Source organism: Vulpes vulpes, unplaced genomic scaffold (assembly GCF_048418805.1).
Source record: "Vulpes vulpes isolate BD-2025 unplaced genomic scaffold, VulVul3 u000000724, whole genome shotgun sequence".
In the NCBI taxonomy this organism is placed as follows: domain Eukaryota; kingdom Metazoa; phylum Chordata; class Mammalia; order Carnivora; family Canidae; genus Vulpes; species Vulpes vulpes.
Genome location: NW_027325765.1, coordinates 48,037 through 54,036, shown reverse-complemented (window position 1 = coordinate 54,036; position 6,000 = coordinate 48,037). Strand labels below are relative to the sequence as shown.

General features: G+C 76.3%; 4 non-coding genes across 4 annotated transcripts; all 4 read left to right on the top strand.

Annotated features, from left to right (window-relative positions):
- The first annotated feature begins 283 nt into the window (after positions 1-283).
- LOC140597269 (5S ribosomal RNA) lies at positions 284-402 on the top strand. The gene has a single exon (XR_011999134.1). It is a non-coding gene; the product is annotated as a 5S ribosomal RNA (ribosomal RNA).
- A 1,671-nt stretch (positions 403-2,073) lies between these two features.
- On the top strand, positions 2,074-2,192 carry LOC140597268 (5S ribosomal RNA). The gene has a single exon (XR_011999133.1). It is a non-coding gene; the product is annotated as a 5S ribosomal RNA (ribosomal RNA).
- A 1,679-nt stretch (positions 2,193-3,871) lies between these two features.
- Positions 3,872-3,990, top strand: LOC140597267 (5S ribosomal RNA). The gene has a single exon (XR_011999132.1). It is a non-coding gene; the product is annotated as a 5S ribosomal RNA (ribosomal RNA).
- A 1,684-nt stretch (positions 3,991-5,674) lies between these two features.
- LOC140597266 (5S ribosomal RNA) lies at positions 5,675-5,793 on the top strand. Its single transcript, XR_011999131.1, has one exon. It is a non-coding gene; the product is annotated as a 5S ribosomal RNA (ribosomal RNA).
- Positions 5,794-6,000: the final 207 nt, after the last annotated feature.

Sequence of the window (6,000 nt, the reverse complement as noted above, 5' to 3'; positions counted from 1 at the left end):
CGCCAGGCCGGGGACGGGAGCGCGCCCGGGCTCCGGCGACAGCCTCCGCTCCGGGGTGCGGGAGGCGTCTTGGCCCCCACCCCCCCCGCCCGGCCCGGGGCAGGCGCCCTCCGCCACCCCGGGCGCGGCGCGGGAGGCGGTCAGTCAATCAATCAGTCGGGCCGGCAGGCGAGCATGCAGGCGGGCTGGCGCGATCGGGCGGGCGGAGGGCTGAGGAGCGGCGGGCGCCTGGCCCGGAGAGGCGCAGAGCAGGCTCTTGGGGCGCCCAGCGGCAGCCGCGGACGTCTACGGCCATACCACCCTGAACGCGCCCGATCTCGTCTGATCTCGGAAGCTAAGCAGGGTCGGGCCTGGTTAGTACTTGGATGGGAGACCGCCTGGGAATACCGGGTGCTGTAGGCTTTTTTTCCTCGGCCTTTTGCCTGCCTTCCTGTCTGTCCCTTGGCCGCCAACGCCCCCTCGACCAACGCGGCGGCGGCGGCGGCGGCGGCGGCGGCGGCGGCGGCGGCGGCGGCGGCGCCCCCCTCCGGGCGACCCGTGGCATGGCCCCCGCCCCGCCGGAAGCACCGCAGGGCGCCGCGGAGCACCGAGGGCGCCGGCTGCACGGGCAGGAGGCCACACACATGCACCACCTCCTCTTCCTCTCAAGCCCTTCACCCTCGCAGCCCGCCCTTCAAGCACACCCACCCACGTCCTAGCCGGCCGCGCGTCCCAGGGCGCCGCGGGGGCCCGAAGGCGGCCGACGGAGGGGACGGGGCGACAGCAGGAACCTCGGGGCCGGGGCGGGGAGGGGGCGGTCGCTGGGGGGAGCCGGGCGGGGGCTGGATCCCGTCTCCGCAGGCCTGCGAGCCCCTCCGGGGGGCCGGGGCGGGGCTTTGGGGGCCGGGGCCGGGGCGGGGCTTTGGGGGCCGGGGCCGGGGCCGGGGCCCTCCTCGCCCCGCCCCAATCTCCGCCCCCAGGCCCGCCCCCAGCCCCTAGCAATTCCCTGGCACCGCCCCCAGCCTCCAAGCCACCCAGCCACCCGCAACCCCCCCCACCTTCGGCCCGGGCCCGCCTGCACCTTCTCTCCGAAGGACATGCCCTGCCTCCCCCGCGGACCACCGTCCCTTCGGCCCTCAGCCACGACGTCCACGCTCCGCGGGCCCGGGACACCAGATGGCCCGACCGCCCGGGGCCTCAGGCCCCGTTGGCACCGGGCTGCGCGCTCCGCGGCCCCGCAACAGCCAAGGCCACAGCGACGCGGGGGCGGCCGGCACCCATGCCGAAAAGGGCCGCGCGCAACACAGCAAGAGACACAAGAGAGACTCGCTCCGCGCCTGGGCGTGGGCGCCGCGCACGCAACACAGGCACACGGTCCCGCGGCGGTTCGGCTGATGGGCAGGAATGGGGGCAGAACGGCATCCCTGACACCGTGGCTGCAGGGCCCGCGGCTGCCAGGGCTCCTAAGGCAGCTCCAGGGCCTGCGCCCCTCCGGCGGGGTGGCTGCCTCGCCCCCACAGGCCTTGTGGCCCAGCTCCGAGTGCCCGTGTCCCTCCGTCTGTGTGTGTGTGTGTGTGTGTGTGTCTGTCTGTCTGTCGTGGGCACCTGTGTCTGTGTCCCTGCCTGTCCGAGGATGGGGTCCGGCGGCGCGGGCGGCCCCGGCTTGGCTTTGAGCCAGGCCGGCTGAAGAACAGGAGAGGCCAGGGGTCGTCCGGAGCCGGCCGGCGCCGGCCCGCGGCACCCCCCCAGCCAGTGAGCGGTCCGAGGTGGGGCGGCGTGCCATCCGGGGAGCCGAGCGGCGGCGACGCGCCCGCCAGGCCGGGGACGGGAGCGCGCCCGGGCTCCGGCGACAGCCTCCGCTCCGGGGTGCGGGAGGCGTCTTGGCCCCCACCCCCCCCGCCCGGCCCGGGGCAGGCGCCCTCCGCCACCCCGGGCGCGGCGCGGGAGGCGGTCAGTCAATCAATCAGTCGGGCCGGCAGGCGAGCATGCAGGCGGGCTGGCGCGATCGGGCGGGCGGAGGGCTGAGGAGCGGCGGGCGCCTGGCCCGGAGAGGCGCAGAGCAGGCTCTTGGGGCGCCCAGCGGCAGCCGCGGACGTCTACGGCCATACCACCCTGAACGCGCCCGATCTCGTCTGATCTCGGAAGCTAAGCAGGGTCGGGCCTGGTTAGTACTTGGATGGGAGACCGCCTGGGAATACCGGGTGCTGTAGGCTTTTTTTCCTCGGCCTTTTGCCTGCCTTCCTGTCTGTCCCTTGGCCGCCAACGCCCCCTCGACCAACGCGGCGGCGGCGGCGGCGGCGGCGGCGGCGGCGGCGGCGGCGGCGCCCCCTCCGGGCGACCCGTGGCATGGCCCCCGCCCCGCCGGAAGCACCGCAGGGCGCCGCGGAGCACCGAGGGCGCCGGCTGCACGGGCAGGAGGCCACACACATGCACCACCTCCTCTTCCTCTCAAGCCCTTCACCCTCGCAGCCCGCCCTTCAAGCACACCCACCCACGTCCTAGCCGGCCGCGCGTCCCAGGGCGCCGCGGGGGCCCGAAGGCGGCCGACGGAGGGGACGGGGCGACAGCAGGAACCTCGGGGCCGGGGCGGGGAGGGGGCGGTCGCTGGGGGGAGCCGGGCGGGGGCTGGATCCCGTCTCCGCAGGCCTGCGAGCCCCTCCGGGGGGCCGGGGCGGGGCTTTGGGGGCCGGGGCCGGGGCGGGGCTTTGGGGGCCGGGGCCGGGGCCGGGGCCGGGCCCGCCTGCGGGCCCTCCTCGCCCCGCCCCAATCTCCGCCCCCAGGCCCGCCCCCAGCCCCTAGCAATTCCCTGGCACCGCCCCCAGCCTCCAAGCCACCCAGCCACCCGCAACCCCCCCCACCTTCGGCCCGGGCCCGCCTGCACCTTCTCTCCGAAGGACATGCCCTGCCTCCCCCGCGGACCACCGTCCCTTCGGCCCTCAGCCACGACGTCCACGCTCCGCGGGCCCGGGACACCAGATGGCCCGACCGCCCGGGGCCTCAGGCCCCGTTGGCACCGGGCTGCGCGCTCCGCGGCCCCGCAACAGCCAAGGCCACAGCGACGCGGGGGCGGCCGGCACCCATGCCGAAAAGGGCCGCGCGCAACACAGCAAGAGACACAAGAGAGACTCGCTCCGCGCCTGGGCGTGGGCGCCGCGCACGCAACACAGGCACACGGTCCCGCGGCGGTTCGGCTGATGGGCAGGAATGGGGGCAGAACGGCATCCCTGACACCGTGGCTGCAGGGCCCGCGGCTGCCAGGGCTCCTAAGGCAGCTCCAGGGCCTGCGCCCCTCCGGCGGGGTGGCTGCCTCGCCCCCACAGGCCTTGTGGCCCAGCTCCGAGTGCCCGTGTCCCTCCGTCTGTGTGTGTGTGTGTGTGTGTGTCTGTCTGTCTGTCGTGGGCACCTGTGTCTGTGTCCCTGCCTGTCCGAGGATGGGGTCCGGCGGCGCGGGCGGCCCCGGCTTGGCTTTGAGCCAGGCCGGCTGAAGAACAGGAGAGGCCAGGGGTCGTCCGGAGCCGGCCGGCGCCGGCCCGCGGCACCCCCCCAGCCAGTGAGCGGTCCGAGGTGGGGCGGCGTGCCATCCGGGGAGCCGAGCGGCGGCGACGCGCCCGCCAGGCCGGGGACGGGAGCGCGCCCGGGCTCCGGCGACAGCCTCCGCTCCGGGGTGCGGGAGGCGTCTTGGCCCCCACCCCCCCCGCCCGGCCCGGGGCAGGCGCCCTCCGCCACCCCGGGCGCGGCGCGGGAGGCGGTCAGTCAATCAATCAGTCGGGCCGGCAGGCGAGCATGCAGGCGGGCTGGCGCGATCGGGCGGGCGGAGGGCTGAGGAGCGGCGGGCGCCTGGCCCGGAGAGGCGCAGAGCAGGCTCTTGGGGCGCCCAGCGGCAGCCGCGGACGTCTACGGCCATACCACCCTGAACGCGCCCGATCTCGTCTGATCTCGGAAGCTAAGCAGGGTCGGGCCTGGTTAGTACTTGGATGGGAGACCGCCTGGGAATACCGGGTGCTGTAGGCTTTTTTTCCTCGGCCTTTTGCCTGCCTTCCTGTCTGTCCCTTGGCCGCCAACGCCCCCTCGACCAACGCGGCGGCGGCGGCGGCGGCGGCGGCGGCGGCGGCGGCGGCGGCGGCGGCGCCCCCCTCCGGGCGACCCGTGGCATGGCCCCCGCCCCGCCGGAAGCACCGCAGGGCGCCGCGGAGCACCGAGGGCGCCGGCTGCACGGGCAGGAGGCCACACACATGCACCACCTCCTCTTCCTCTCAAGCCCTTCACCCTCGCAGCCCGCCCTTCAAGCACACCCACCCACGTCCTAGCCGGCCGCGCGTCCCAGGGCGCCGCGGGGGCCCGAAGGCGGCCGACGGAGGGGACGGGGCGACAGCAGGAACCTCGGGGCCGGGGCGGGGAGGGGGCGGTCGCTGGGGGGAGCCGGGCGGGGGCTGGATCCCGTCTCCGCAGGCCTGCGAGCCCCTCCGGGGGGCCGGGGCGGGGCTTTGGGGGCCGGGGCCGGGGCGGGGCTTTGGGGGCCGGGGCCGGGGCCGGGGCCGGGCCCGCCTGCGGGCCCTCCTCGCCCCGCCCCAATCTCCGCCCCCAGGCCCGCCCCCAGCCCCTAGCAATTCCCTGGCACCGCCCCCAGCCTCCAAGCCACCCAGCCACCCGCAACCCCCCCCACCTTCGGCCCGGGCCCGCCTGCACCTTCTCTCCGAAGGACATGCCCTGCCTCCCCCGCGGACCACCGTCCCTTCGGCCCTCAGCCACGACGTCCACGCTCCGCGGGCCCGGGACACCAGATGGCCCGACCGCCCGGGGCCTCAGGCCCCGTTGGCACCGGGCTGCGCGCTCCGCGGCCCCGCAACAGCCAAGGCCACAGCGACGCGGGGGCGGCCGGCACCCATGCCGAAAAGGGCCGCGCGCAACACAGCAAGAGACACAAGAGAGACTCGCTCCGCGCCTGGGCGTGGGCGCCGCGCACGCAACACAGGCACACGGTCCCGCGGCGGTTCGGCTGATGGGCAGGAATGGGGGCAGAACGGCATCCCTGACACCGTGGCTGCAGGGCCCGCGGCTGCCAGGGCTCCTAAGGCAGCTCCAGGGCCTGCGCCCCTCCGGCGGGGTGGCTGCCTCGCCCCCACAGGCCTTGTGGCCCAGCTCCGAGTGCCCGTGTCCCTCCGTCTGTGTGTGTGTGTGTGTGTGTCTGTCTGTCTGTCGTGGGCACCTGTGTCTGTGTCCCTGCCTGTCCGAGGATGGGGTCCGGCGGCGCGGGCGGCCCCGGCTTGGCTTTGAGCCAGGCCGGCTGAAGAACAGGAGAGGCCAGGGGTCGTCCGGAGCCGGCCGGCGCCGGCCCGCGGCACCCCCCCAGCCAGTGAGCGGTCCGAGGTGGGGCGGCGTGCCATCCGGGGAGCCGAGCGGCGGCGACGCGCCCGCCAGGCCGGGGACGGGAGCGCGCCCGGGCTCCGGCGACAGCCTCCGCTCCGGGGTGCGGGAGGCGTCTTGGCCCCCACCCCCCCCGCCCGGCCCGGGGCAGGCGCCCTCCGCCACCCCGGGCGTGGCGCGGGAGGCGGTCAGTCAATCAATCAGTCGGGCCGGCAGGCGAGCATGCAGGCGGGCTGGCGCGATCGGGCGGGCGGAGGGCTGAGGAGCGGCGGGCGCCTGGCCCGGAGAGGCGCAGAGCAGGCTCTTGGGGCGCCCAGCGGCAGCCGCGGACGTCTACGGCCATACCACCCTGAACGCGCCCGATCTCGTCTGATCTCGGAAGCTAAGCAGGGTCGGGCCTGGTTAGTACTTGGATGGGAGACCGCCTGGGAATACCGGGTGCTGTAGGCTTTTTTTCCTCGGCCTTTTGCCTGCCTTCCTGTCTGTCCCTTGGCCGCCAACGCCCCCTCGACCAACGCGGCGGCGGCGGCGGCGGCGGCGGCGGCGGCGGCGCCCCCCTCCGGGCGACCCGTGGCATGGCCCCCGCCCCGCCGGAAGCACCGCAGGGCGCCGCGGAGCACCGAGGGCGCCGGCTGCACGGGCAGGAGGCCACACACA